The 13487-nt window shown below is 49.9% G+C and overlaps 1 protein-coding gene and 1 long non-coding RNA gene across 3 annotated transcripts in view; both read left to right on the top strand.

Moving 5' to 3' along the window:
- The window catches only part of GNAO1 (guanine nucleotide binding protein (G protein), alpha activating activity polypeptide O), a 166592-nt gene that overhangs the window by 106227 nt on the left and 46878 nt on the right, over positions 1-13487 (top strand). The gene's annotated exons all lie outside the window — the stretch shown is intronic.
- LOC105533438 lies at positions 2911-5173 on the top strand. The gene is made up of 2 exons (XR_001005115.1): positions 2911-3484; positions 3985-5173. It is a non-coding gene; the product is annotated as an uncharacterized LOC105533438 (long non-coding RNA).

Genomic DNA, 13487 nt, shown 5'->3' with positions numbered 1-13487 from the left:
CCCGTCTCGGCCTCCCAAAGTGCTGGGATTACAGGCTTGAGCCACCGCGCCCTTTCTAAATCCAAACCCAAGCCTGTTTCCTGTGCGCACAGTCACCACCCAGTGGATGCCATGGACACTGCGCACCTGTTTTGTCTAACTGGTGTGTGTGTGTGTGTGTGTGTGTGTGTGTGTGTGTGTGTGTGTGTGTGTGTGTGTGTTTAAAAGGTGGGAATTTTTTGTTAAGTTTGAATTTCTGTTCTTTTCTTTTTTAAATGAAACTGTTATAGCTTCCTGGTGGAGTTGTAATTAGGAAATTCTGGGTTAGTCAGCTAGGCAGAATTGAAAAATAACCAGGTGGTGCTGGATGGAGTACTTTTTACCCTCCTTAGAAATTCAGGTTTTGTCAAACTGGGGAGGAGGGAGTTGTGAAGATGGAAAAATGTGTGCAGCTGGGCTGGGTCAGGGAGTGTGTATTCTCTTCTTTATGTAGAACTAGGCGATTAAAAAAATAGTTATCAGGTGGGAGTGCGGGCTCACGCCCATAATCCCAGCACTCAGGAAGGCAAAGGTGGGCGGATCACTTGAGCCCAGGAGTTTGAGATCAGCCTGGGAAACACAGCAAGACCCTGTCTCTACAAAATAAAAATAAAAAATTATCCAGCCATGGTGGTGCATGCCTGTGGTCCCAGCTACTTGGAAGACTGAGGTGGGAGGATCACTTGAGCCCAGGAGGTAGAGGCTACTGTAAGCCATGTTCACGCCACTGCACTCCAGCCTGGGCAACAGGGCAAGACCCTGTCTCAAAAAATAAAATAAAATAGTTATCTTTGTGTAGGATGATCTTCTGCATGTGCAGATATGAGGCAGCCTATGAAAGATGGTGAGGAAACAGGTGAAGAGGAACCCTGGCTGGCGCCCAGGCTTTGGCAGGAAGAGGATGCGAGCCCCAGATGTGGGTTAAGGGCTCTCAAACCAGGTGCATGCAGAGACTCCATTGTCACGTCCCTTCCAGCTTGCACGTACTGATCAGCGACAGTGATGATGACAAGGGCAGTAACAACTGCCCCCATACGTGGGGCATATATGCCAGACTCCGAGACACTCCGTCATTTCTGTGTTACTCTGACAGTCTTCATTTTAATAGTAATATGCTTATTTTAATAAGAATCCAAAACATAGCCCATCTAGCTCATGACTGCCCAGATATTAGAATGGGGCCAAAGTAGGGGTTTAACTTTTTTTAAAATTGAGTCAATTAAATGAAACATACGAATATAAGGATGGGGTATCGTGGATTGGACAGAAATTGTGAAAACAAGACAGAAAGGTCTGAAGTTTGGGAAGGCTTGCCTCATCCATATGAGCAGGTAAAATGATTAACCTCATTTTACAGATCAGGAAACCGAGGCTCAGAAAGGTTGAGTAACTTGCCTTCAGTCACACAGCTGATAGATGGCAGAGCCAGCACCAAGACCCAGGCTTGCCTAACTCCAAAGGCACGACTTGGGGCTGCTGTCCAGATCCACATTCCTACCTTCACTCTCCAGATGAAACCCTCAGTGCTGGGTTAGCTAGCCTTCCTGGGGCTGTCCAGCCCTGGAGAGAGAAGGCTTTCTCACTCCTTTCTGAAGCATGAACAGAGGCAGATCCCACTCTGGGGAGGTAGGGCCCTGGGGCCTGCTTCCTCCAATCTGCTGCGTCTAACTCTCTCAAATAAAAGCCTTTTCAGAAAGGGCCTGGCATGAGGCTGCATGTGACTGACAGGGCTGTGACTGCCAAGGCTTCACTGTGCTTCCTCGCCCCTGCCCCAGTGCCTCCCAGCCCGCGGCAGCCCCCACCTTCCTTTCTTCCCTGGTCTCTCTTAGCTCTTCCTTCCTTCTTTTTTTGTCTCTGAATCATTTTTTCCAATTAGCTGTTGACTGTCTGTTAAATAATTCTCTGAATGATTTCTAAAAGCCTCCTGATCACTGAAACCTCAGAGTTGGAAACACATTTATATTTATGTGGAACTGAGCTTTTAGAACATTATTAAATTTGCATGGGGAGCTAGCAGAGTAGCCACTTCCCCACAATCCAGATCATAAGGAAGCAGCATCTTCAGCAGGATGGAAATAGTTCCACAAGCCGCTCTGCCTGGTTTATTACTCTACTGGGAGAAATCAGCACAGTCTACCTGGGGCTCCGGAGGCAGCATGGACCCAGACAATGTGAGCAAATGCTGTGGCTTAGAAACCACTCAGATGCCTGTGTTTTATAATCGGCCAGCTTCCTAACCTAGGATTCTGGGGCTGCGACCTCAGAAATGAAAGGCAGATTAGGGTGTGTGTGTGTGTGTGCGCGCACACACATGTGCATGCGAGTGTGTCTGTGTCTGTGTCCAAGTGTAGCTGGATGTGTATTTCCTGGGGGTGGCTTAGTGTGTGCATGACTACATGCCTTCTGTCTCTTAAGGAGAGAGGCTGTAGCTTTCGTCCCATCTCAAAAGGGCCACCTATAATCCTAAAACATTTGCACTAATGACCCACTATGTACCAGGCGTGTAAGCTGCTAGCTGAGGCCTCTGAGCAGGATAATTATCATAGAATTTAGAGTTGAGAAAAGAGAAACAAACAGAAAAGGCTGTAGATAGTGGTCAGGCGGTACAGAGAATTTAAATAAATGGGTGGCTTCTCTCAGTCAGAGTGGTACCAGCTGGCCCCTGACTGCAGCTCACCATGGCCAACTGTGTGACATAGTAACAGTTAACCTCTGCTGACTGATCACCATGCTCCAGGCACTGTCTTAAGTGGCTTGTATTCATTCCTTTAATCCTCATAACACCCTGAGAAGTTGGGACTGTTTAAACAGATTAGAATGCTAAGGTTTTGTGAGGTCACACAGAGAGCAAGTGACAGAGTCAAGACTGAATCTGGGGTTACGCACCTCCAAATGCTTTCCTGGGTAAAACACTGGCCTCTCCAGACTTAGTTTTCTCATCTTTAAAATGAGTGAATTCCTATTTGGCGTATCCCTGACAAAAAAAAATTATGTTTTTAAAAATATAAACTTTTACACAAATCGATCTGAAAATCAGCGTTCTGCTCCCACTTGGCTCTGGTGCCCTTGATGGAGCTGAAGTCTGTCTGGGGTGGTTCCTGAGTTTTCTTAGATTCCTTCAGGGCTGCCAGTTGAACCACCAATGTGTGGAGTTTTACTTAAGCCTCATTTTATAAATCAGACCATTTGATTTGTCTCCCACTAACTTGTCAAAGTTCCAGCAAGCAGGTTTTAGTTCCAGAAGCCAGGTGCTTGCCACTGCCAGCCCCCTGAGGTGGGCGTTCTCACCAGCCCATTCCCTGCTGAGCCGCCATAGGCCCATCTCCCAGCCCAGGGCAAGGCCACGTTTCCTCAGACCCCTGAGAGCTCCAAAGTCAACCTGTGTGGCCGGGGTGAATACAGGCAAGCTGATGTGGACAGTGGATACCGGTGAACAATAAAAATAACAGATAGCCATGGCAGTCAAGTAAACAGAGTTGGGCTTATGCTAACAATACAATCGATGGGGTGGGTTTGACCTTTTTTTTGTTTCAAGCCCCACCAAGAATACTAGTGGACCATGTAACATCCCTCAGTCAAAACATGGGCGTGACTTGGATTTGCTTTTGAGGGTCAAAGAGAAGCCTTACAGAAGGGGTGTGGGGGAGCCAGAAGCACAGACTCTGGGGGTCAGAAAGATCTAGACTCAAACCCCAGCTCTGTGCCCTGGACTTCCTTTTGCCTCTGCCTTGCTCTCAGTGATTTCTTCAGGGCATGAAGAGGCTGCAGGAAGGGCTTTCTCTGTTCGCCCTCTAAGCACTTACCACAGAAGCTTGGCATTTTCCCATTATTTTTATGTATATGTGCATGTGTGTGGAGGGAGATTAGGTTTTTTTTAATTTTTTCGTTGCATTCTTTTGTTTTGTTTTGGTGAGTTCTTCATCAAAACCCTGACTTGTGCTTGTTTTATTGTGCTTCTCTTCCCAGTGGAACACAGCTAAATCATTCTGCCCCACGGAGTGGCTCAGTCAGAGTGCCAGATGTGGGTGATTAATAAGCTGTAGTTGCCATCATGTTGAATTGTTACTATTGTCACTCAATGTGCTGAGCACCTGACTGCCCTAACTCATTTAGAATTCAGCCATCTGTGAGGTGCACACTGTCACCATCCCCAATTTACAGATGAAAATACTGAGACCCTAATAAGGCCTGCTCCCAAATGACTGCTCGAAGCCTTACTCCCTTGATATGGAGGTATGGGCAGAACATCCTGGGGCTCTGAACGCCCCCGCCCAAGGGTCCTGCCTGTGGGTCATCCAGCAGCAGCACCTCTGTCCAGTCTCACACTGATGTGAACAGTCTTCTCTGATCTGCAGCTCACAATCTACTTCCAGCCCCACTGTCACCCTCTCCCCACTTGTGTGCCATGTTCAGTTCTCAGGGACCCCAGAACCAGCCCAAGCAGACTAAGGTTCCCTGGGTTCTAGAATCTTGATAGCTCAAACCACTGGCTTCTCCCTGAAGGGTTTCGACACACCCCCCCACCCACTTCCTCCCTAGCCTTTGCTTCCCAGCCAGCCCTACCTCCTTCCCAAGATCTACCAGCTAAGCCACCAGTGACCCTGGAACAGTGAGCTAGCCCCTCCTCTCTGTACCTCAGTTTCCCAGCTTGTGTGATGAGGGAGCATAGACAGCAGCAGTTCTATGGGCCCCTCCAGCTCAGACATTCTCCAGATCCCCATCATCTCTCATCTGACAACTGCAGTGGCCTCCTTGGAGTGCTCCCCGGGGGCCACTCTTCCGAGCCCCCAGCCCCATCTGGCTATACACAGCAGCCAGCATGAGCTTTTGAAACAATATTATTTCGCTCCCTGCCTTTAAAACCCTCCGTGACTTCCTACCACACATAGAATACAAGCCAAACTCCTTCCCATGGCCAACAGTACCCTACATGACTGGGGGTCACGCCCGGGCTGCCCCTCCTCAGAAGGTGCTTTGAACACAGCCAGCCCGCCAGCCCCTGGCTGCTAGGAGCTGCTGCTGTGTTGCTGATACCATCACTGTATGTATTGATTTCTCACCCAACTGGTGCCTTAACTTCATATTTAAGGCTTGCCCTGACATTTCCCTTTTCTTACATGTTCCAAATTATTAAAAACAGCTGCTTTATAATTAATTGAACGAATCACAGAAAAACACTTTTTTTTCTGTCTATAAATAATTCCACCTAAACTCTTCTGGGAGGACAAAATGCTGTGACAAGGAACCAGCACACACTTGGCACCTGCTGTCTCCTCCCCAGCCTGGACTTGAATTCATCTGAGCCATCTCTGGTTCCCTCCCCGGCCTAAAATGGGACCTCCACGCTCAGCCGACGTGGGTTCGGTGGAGAAGGGTCGCAGGAGTCCTGAGCAGCTTTTGACTGCTTGTTCTGCCTGCCTGTGGACTGCTTCCCATGATTTCACCACTGCCTTTTGTATGCCGAGCTCTGTGCCCCGTCCCATGCTGTGGTGGGGTGTGCCAGGGGAAGATATCACTCCTGCCCCAGAGGAATCAGTCTTGTTTTCCAGATGGACACTTGGAGACCCAGGCAACCAAGTGGTGTGATGCAGAGCTCAGGGTGGGGTCACAGGAGAGCCTCGTGTGGAGGCTGGCGGGCAGCCTTCCCACAGCAAGACCCCCACCAGTGAGGCTTGCCACACAAAACAGGTGACCGGCTGCCCCAAGAGTCATCTCTCTGTGTTCCCTGCAAGGGGCTCTGCTGAGGCCAGCATTTTCTGTGTGGACAGACTCTGACATGGGAGAGGCTGGGAAGTACCAAAGCATGAGTTGGCATCTTGGGTGCGCAGTGACTTCACCCTCTGGAGCAGTAGGAACCCCTCGTGACTGTCAGAGTTTGCGGACTTGCACGCTTGACAAAGCATTACAAAGCGTGATGGCTGACAGCGACCTCAGAGATGATCACATCTAAAGGGTGACATGGATGTGTCTTGTGTGCTTGCTATCGTTGACCCCCAGCTCTTGTCCCCGGCAGTCACTGTGTTTCAGTCATGGCACTGAATCTGCCCTCAGAGTTCTCTCGGGATAGCCATTGCCCCAGGCAGCCACTACCAGTTGGTTGCAGTCAGCCCTTAAGTTGAAGCCAGTTTCCCACCTCTGATCTATCCAATGCGACACTCTCATTTTATAGACACTGGCAAGGGAAAGGGCACTGAAAAGCCACAGCAGAACGCCTATCTTGCACCCCAAGTTTTCTAACCTGCTACTTCATTCCTTTTTAGATCTTTCCCTACCAAGCTCTACCAAGTTCATTCACTCGGCAAATGTTTACTGAGCACCTACTGTGTGCCCAGCTTGTTGGTACATCCTGGATACAAGAGGGCGCCTGGCATTAGGAGCCCAGCATTCAGTGGAGAGACCTGTAAACACAGAACACAGAGGCTGGTGGGAGCCACACTCATTGCCACCCTCACGGGGGAGAGCAGAGACCCTGCCGCCCCAGACTTCAGGGAGCCCCCTCCGTCTGCTTTTCCTGATTCTCAGGGCTTTGCCCATGGTACTGAGGGCCTGTGTTCTCTTTAATCCTTCCTGCCATCCCAGGCAGGCAGATTGTAGGTCCCTCTTCAAGCTGGTGCTCTTGAAATACTGTACATCATTTATTCAGCAGGTCCAGGAAGATGCTGTTAATGAAACTTGTTTCTTTATTGTTCAAAATAAGGGATATATTAGATGTGCTGGACTTAACATAACACTTTAACATTGCTGGGAGCTGACTTGCATGGCCATTGTTCCTAACAAGAGAAGACTAGTGCCTCACAGCCCCTGAAAGGACAAGGGCCCATAATTACACAATTAGGCTCAAACATCAGTTTACAACTTTTTTTTTTTTTTTAACGTAGGCAAACTTCACTTTTCTGCCTAGTTCATGTTTTTTCTTCGGTTTTCATTCACAACTTTCCAAACCAGACAACTTCTTAGGAGGAATATTAGAGGGTTTGAAATTTACATAATAAACAAATGCCTCCACCCCAGAAGACAGCCCTGTACCATCCATGACTCAGTTTCAGAGTTTCACCGACCACCCACCTTGGCTGGCTGAGAGCTGGTGGCCTGGCCCATGCCTCCACATGCAGTCTGCACAGGTGGGGTTGTGTTGATACTCAGCTGAATAGGTGGGTGACAAGGAAGGACACTGTCCACCTCCACTGGAGCGCATCAGCACTCATTTCTCCAGTTGCTCTGGAAGCATCCACGACAGGTAGGGTTAGCCGGCACCTTATTCTGCTCCCCCTGTGACACTGCAGCTACCCTCATGGCTAGTATGCCCCACAGCCAGGCTCTCCTGGGTCTCCTGTTGAGGTGAGCAGAGACCTTGAGAACAGGCTCTCGGCCATTTCTCCTGTTTCCTGACCCCACCTTCAGCTCACCCCGCCAGACCTTACCACGACAAGGAGATGGTACCTGGTGCCCATCTCAACGTATAGCCTAGAGTCCATTTATTCCACGAGCAGCATCTTGTAACTGAACACAATAGTCAATGAAGCAGATGTGGGCCCTGTCCTCACAGAGCTTACAATTCCCCTAGGAAGAGAAACAGTCATCAAGGAAACAAACCTGTCTAATTGCAATAAGTGCTGTTAAAGAAAATCATGTTAGGATGAGAAAAACTTGCTTTAGATTGGGAGGTGGGGGTGGTCAGGGAAAGCCTTATCTTGGGGGTTAAAGTGAGACTGGAAAAATAAGAAGGAGCCAATCTGGCAAAGACTCGAGTGCAGGAGGAGCCAGTGCCGAGGCCCTCTAGTGGAGAAGAGGCTGGTGGGTGTGCAAAGCCTCGAAAGGGATAGGTGGAGGGCAGGGGGTGAGGCTCAGGGGAGGAAGGACCTTGACCCCACATAGACTTGTAGATAGAGTTTGGAATGATGGAGAGAGAACCCTAATTCCCAGCCCCAGGCAGAACTCTACCGTGGGGGCTGTATTCATTTCCCAGGGCCGTCATAACAAAGCATAATCGCAGTTCTGAAGGCTGAGAGTCTGAGATCAGGGTGCTGGCAGGGTTGGTTTCTTCTGAGGCCTCTGCTCCTTGGCTTGTAGATGGCCGTTTTCTCCCCCTGTCTTCACATGGCCTTCCCTCTCTGTAGTCTGTGTCTCAATCTCTATAAGGACGCCAGTCCTATTGGATTAGAGCTCATCTAATCATTTTAGCAGAATTACCTTTTTAAAGACCCTGTCTCTAAATATGGTCACATTCTGAGGTCCTGGGGGTTAGAACTTCAACCCATGAGTTTTGGGGGAACACAGTTCAGCTCCTAACAGGGAGCTTCCCTGCCGTCCTCTGAGATGGAGCTTGTGCATCAGCAGATTTTGAATGCTGCAGCAGGCTGAGGAGCCCAGTCCCACTGCTTGCTCCCTGTTCCCTCTTTGTTGAAAGGAATGATTGACAGGTGTTGATGGGCGTCGAAGACAAAAGGGCACCAAGCAGACTTTCTTACTGAAGGTTAGTCAGAAGCCTTCCTCGCATGAGTTAGTGGTGTTAATGCAGGGTCCTAGAATGACCCGGAATCTTCAGCAGCCCACACTCTCGGAAATCCCCTTCATTGTTGCGGCGGAATCTGCAGAGTTTAGGCAGGGAAGTGAGTTCACTGGCCAGGACACAGGAGAGCTGGCCAAATTGACCCTGCCCCTTCAGGGTTTCCTCCCAACCCGTAGCAGAACCCCTTGCCAGAGAGAGGCCCAGAAAGGGTAGTGCTGAATTTAGTGGGGTGGACTTACGACCAGCCGTCCCCAAGACCCCTGAGATCAGTGTTTCTTCAGCCTCCAGGGCTAACCTGCTGAGGGCCAAGGTGCCTGCATACCCGCAGACCAGCCTCCAGTCACTGCCTCCACCTTATGTTAAAGATCAAAATAACTACAAGGCGGGAAATGTCCTAGAGAAACTACCTTGAAATTCAGAAAACATGAAGCCAGGCTTCATCTAATTAAGATGACATTTTAAAAAGGGGGGAGTGGGGGGAGGCTTGGGTGGCATTTTAAATTGCAAGCTGATTGTGCAGCCTCTCTAATTTTGGTTCTGAGCAAAGATTCCAATTGGACCAGAAAACAGGACTTCAAAGGCACTGCCTACTGCTGGCCAAGCAAAGGGAGTGAAAAGGGCAGCGTGGGGCCTCGGGCACAATGTAGCCGGGAACTCTGGGCAAAGGCTGGGGGCCGCGGGGGGCTGCAGCCCTTGGGAGCCTGCTGTGCCTCTGAGGAGATCAGTGGAGCCGCTCCTGGGAGGAGAGCTAATTGAGGTAGCGACTTCTCCTTGGAGGGTGTACTTTGGTCCACCCCGGCCCATCTTGGGGGCAGTCACTGGGCAGAACTCTGGTCTGGTGGTCCCAGGCGTGCCCCCACCCAAGTCTCCCCCTGGAGCTACAGAAACAGGCCTGGTTCTTATGCAAAGCGCCCAGTGCCCTCCAGGAGGTGGCTGCTCCCTTCTGGGGACTTCTTCCTGCCAGCCTCCAAGATTCACCAGGCGGAGAAGGCCAGCTCCCTCCTTCCCAGAATCCTGGGAGGGGCAGCCCCAGTCCCTTTCAGCTTGGAGGGCAGTGGATGGGCCTCCGTGTTGGTAGGGAGATATGGTGGCCAGCTGGCCTGGGAGATGAAACATCGGACCCCAGAGGCTCCTGCATGTCTCTCCTTTTTGTGCACCATGGCTTGTCTCACAAAGCCAGCTTCACTCAGCAGATTTTGTAGTTATTGTTGTTATTACTCATTCTACTGACATGGATCTGGGCACATGCACACACCCCACGATTTAAGTGCTCCACAGTCAGAGAGCCCATTCCCCAGACCCTGGGTTCTCACAGGAGCCCTGGGAGGACAGCATGGCAGGGAGAACACCATTTACAGTCGAGGAAACTGAGTCACAGGGAGTCACATAACTAGCCCAGATCCTCTGAGGCCACACCCTGGCACTTCCCACAAGTGTGGTGACCTTGCTGGAGTCACTGCTTCCCACTTGACATTTCCTGGTGGAGCCACCGTGGTGTGTCTTCCATTCCCTCAGGCCACTGTCTCACTCTCTCTCAGCAGAGGTCTTTCCTCAGCTCCTCCATAGGAAGGATGGTGAGATGAGCGTGAGCTAACAGATGGGAGGAGTCGAAGGAGCTGGTGGGCAAGGGACCTTGGTTCTTCCATGGCGGCCAGTGGGGAGCACGCAGGGTTCCACTATGGCACCATTGAAAGACTCAGTGGTGGACAACAGGGAGATTAGGAGGCCAGTCTGGAGCCGCTGCCCTCATCCATGCAGGGAGGCAGGGGTGTCCTTGCAGGGTAAGGAGAAGGGACAGATTCACACCTTCCTGAGGGTAAATGACCTGGGGAATCAGCCAGCTACAGGAAAGGAGGAAGAGAAGAGTGGAGCCAACTTTGGGGTCCCCAGCCTGCGTCATGGGAAGCACAGAAATGCCATTGGAATAGAGACTGTGTGTCCCCAAAGAGTGGTGTGGGCTTTCCTGGGGCACACAAATGACCTGGCAGTTTATACAGACCAACATCTTTTGTTTTAATAGTTTTATTATTTTAGTGTATATTAGAAAAATTAGCACACAAACCTCCGGTTTTGTGGATATTGTGGCCTAGGATAAGCTGGCTTTTTTTTTTTTTAATGCGTCCAATTTAATAACATTTTTTAAAATATTGAGTCAGCCGTGGTGGTGACGTACTGATAGGGCAGAAAGCTGGAGAATCAGGCAGGAAGGAATGTGATGCTGGAGCCTTGGATGGGAAACCAGGAGGGGAGTCCTACTGGGGACACATTGAGTTGAGTCTGAAAGGCCACTGACCCAGAGATTAGGTAGGGGTTATCCAGTTGTCCTCTGCATAGAGGAAAATCAGGCAGGATCTGGCTCAGGGAGAAGGTGACTCAGGAAAGCAAGATGGGGTTTGAGGACTGAGCCCTTGGGAACATTGGCACCTAAATGTTGGGTGGTGGAACGGGACCACAGTGGAGACAGAGGAGGGCTCACAGCGGACTGAGGTGAACCGGCACCCACAAGGCTGGGCGCCCAGAGAAGAGGAGAAGTGGGCATGATGGAGTGGAGAGGGAGGCAGCAAGACAAAAGGAGGAGGAGGGGGAGGACAGTGGTTTGAGGGGGATGCCGGCTCAGAGGACGGGTTAGGATGGAGGGGCCAGAGACCCCCAACCCCACCTTTTCATCAGGTAAAGTCTTAACTTGTGGTGAAGGGTACAGAATTTCCTTCTGGGGGTTTCCCTGAAGTTCATGTGGCTGGATGGGGCATTAGAGGCTTGGGAGGAAGCAGTCCTGGACTTGGTTTCTATGGCTCTCTGCAGGCTCTCTCCCAGGCACGGGAGACAGCCCCCTTCCCACCTGCCTCACTGAAGCTCAAGTGCTCTTCTAGCTGCTGTGGGGACAGGCAGGCAAGGCGGGGTCCCTGTTGCTGCTTCTCAGCTCCCTTCTACGAGGACAGTGGCCACTAGGAGACCAGAAGTTACCATGACAACAAAGCTTCTTCACAGAACAGAGCCCCTGGGCCCCCTGCAACTGTGTCTGGGATATTTGAGGTGATCTTCTTCTGTCAAAAAGCATGAGGCCCCAAGTTGGCTTTTAGAGGTGGGGAGAGATGGTAGGAGGAGGTAGGGACAGATTCATGTTGTCAGCTCTCCCACCCAGCCAAGGAATGCGTGGATGCCCCTTCCCTTCCCATAGGATGCCACACACTCCTTGGGGAGTCCACCAGTGAGCTCATTCCACCTTGAAACCAAGACCAAGGAACCAAGGGTGGGGACAAGGACAGAGAAGGGAGCAGGAGGTCTGCGGGCTTGGAAGCTTGGACTCAGTGGCATGACTGCTGCCTGCCTGCAAGCACTGTACATTCCCAGCCAATCAGGGTTGTTCTCAGGCCTCACAGGACCAGAAACCAAGGCCCTTCTGCTAGGAGAAGAGGCAGGTGAAGTGCGCTGCTTCCAGTCCCATCGCCCGGGGCCAGACCCGGACCCTCTGCCCCTGCGTGTGCCGCTCTGCTCCCTGAGAGCTGAAGAATGTGCAGCCGTGCCTGCTGTGCCGGGTGCTGGGGCAGTGCTCCCCAGAGTGGGGAAAGGACGTCAGTTTTAGCTGGCATGATGGATTAACATGTTGATTTTTATCTCTATATTTGTGAATTCATTTTCATGGATATTAGAAAAAGATAAAAGCTAGCATATTAAATACATCCTTTCACAGACATTGTTGGTACTAAATTTCCTTTTGCTTGAAATAAATTTCAGTAGAAAAAGTCTGAAGAAAAATATTAGGTCAGATGCAGTGGCTCATACCTATAATCCCAGTGCTTTGGGAGGCCAAGGCAGGAAGATCACTTGAGGCCAAGAAGACCAGCGTGGGCAACACAGTGAGACACCATTTCTAAAAAAAAAAAGAAAAAAGAAAAAAAATCAGCAGGACGTTGTGTGCTCCCGTAGTCCTAGGTAGTCACAGGAGGCTGAGACAGGAGGATTGCTTGAGCCGGGGGGGTTCAAGGTTGCAGTGAGCTATGATCTTGCCACTGCACTGCAACTTGAATAACAGAGCAAGACTCCATCTTTATAAAGAAAGGAAAGGAAAGGAAAGGAAAAAGGAAAGGAAAGGAAAAAGGAAAGGAAAGGAAAAAGGAAAGGAAAGGAAAAAGGAAAGGAAAGGAAAAAGGAAAGGAAAGGAAAGGAAAGGAGAGAGAAAGAGAAAGAAAGAAGGAAAGAAAAGAGAAAAAAAATATTAAGTAAATTAAAGTACAGGTCATATACAAACACAGCAAAAATTTAATGATCATTTATTGAGCACCTATTATGTGTCTGCAGTGTTCTGTGGATACAGTGGTGAACAAAAATTATGTGAGTAACTGAGGCTTGAGAGATGCTGCTGTGGAGCATGACTTTTACCCTTTTTAGGGCGAGTATTGGCACAGCACAGATCTCTGAGACTCCAGAAAACTCATCTATGCTCTTTCACCAGCTTACAGCCTTATTGAGAGGGCACTCTATTGCTCACTAAAGCATTAGAAGAGGGACCGTACTCAGTAATCCACAATGTAGGATAAACAGAGGTCAGATGTCAAATAGAGAACAAAAGCCAGGAGAGGAAGGACAATGGCAGAATGTGTTAGAAAGAGTGCCCCTAGCTGCTATAACAAATACACCCAAAATGTTTCATGGTTCAGATGCAATAGGTTATTTCTTGCTCATCTACTAGTCTGGGGCAGGTGTTCTTGGTGGGTGGGTGGCTCTCCTCCACACAGTGACTCATGGACCAACACCTTCCATCTTATAGCACTACCACCCCCTAGGATTTTGTCATAATCTGCGTACAGGAGACACACTCACATCTTAAGAGCCTTGACCCAGAAGTGGTATGCTTCACGTTCACATTTCATTGATTTCAACTTGGTTACATGGCAGGTTGTGGCCTACAGAAAAGTTCCCAACTAGCAGGCCATGAGAGGGCTGAGATCCAGTGCACCTT

This window comes from Mandrillus leucophaeus, unplaced genomic scaffold, assembly GCF_000951045.1.
Source record: "Mandrillus leucophaeus isolate KB7577 unplaced genomic scaffold, Mleu.le_1.0 Scaffold125, whole genome shotgun sequence".
Taxonomy (NCBI): domain Eukaryota; kingdom Metazoa; phylum Chordata; class Mammalia; order Primates; family Cercopithecidae; genus Mandrillus; species Mandrillus leucophaeus.
The sequence above is the reverse complement of the archived record's forward strand: the minus strand, read 5'-3'. Positions and strand labels throughout refer to the sequence as shown.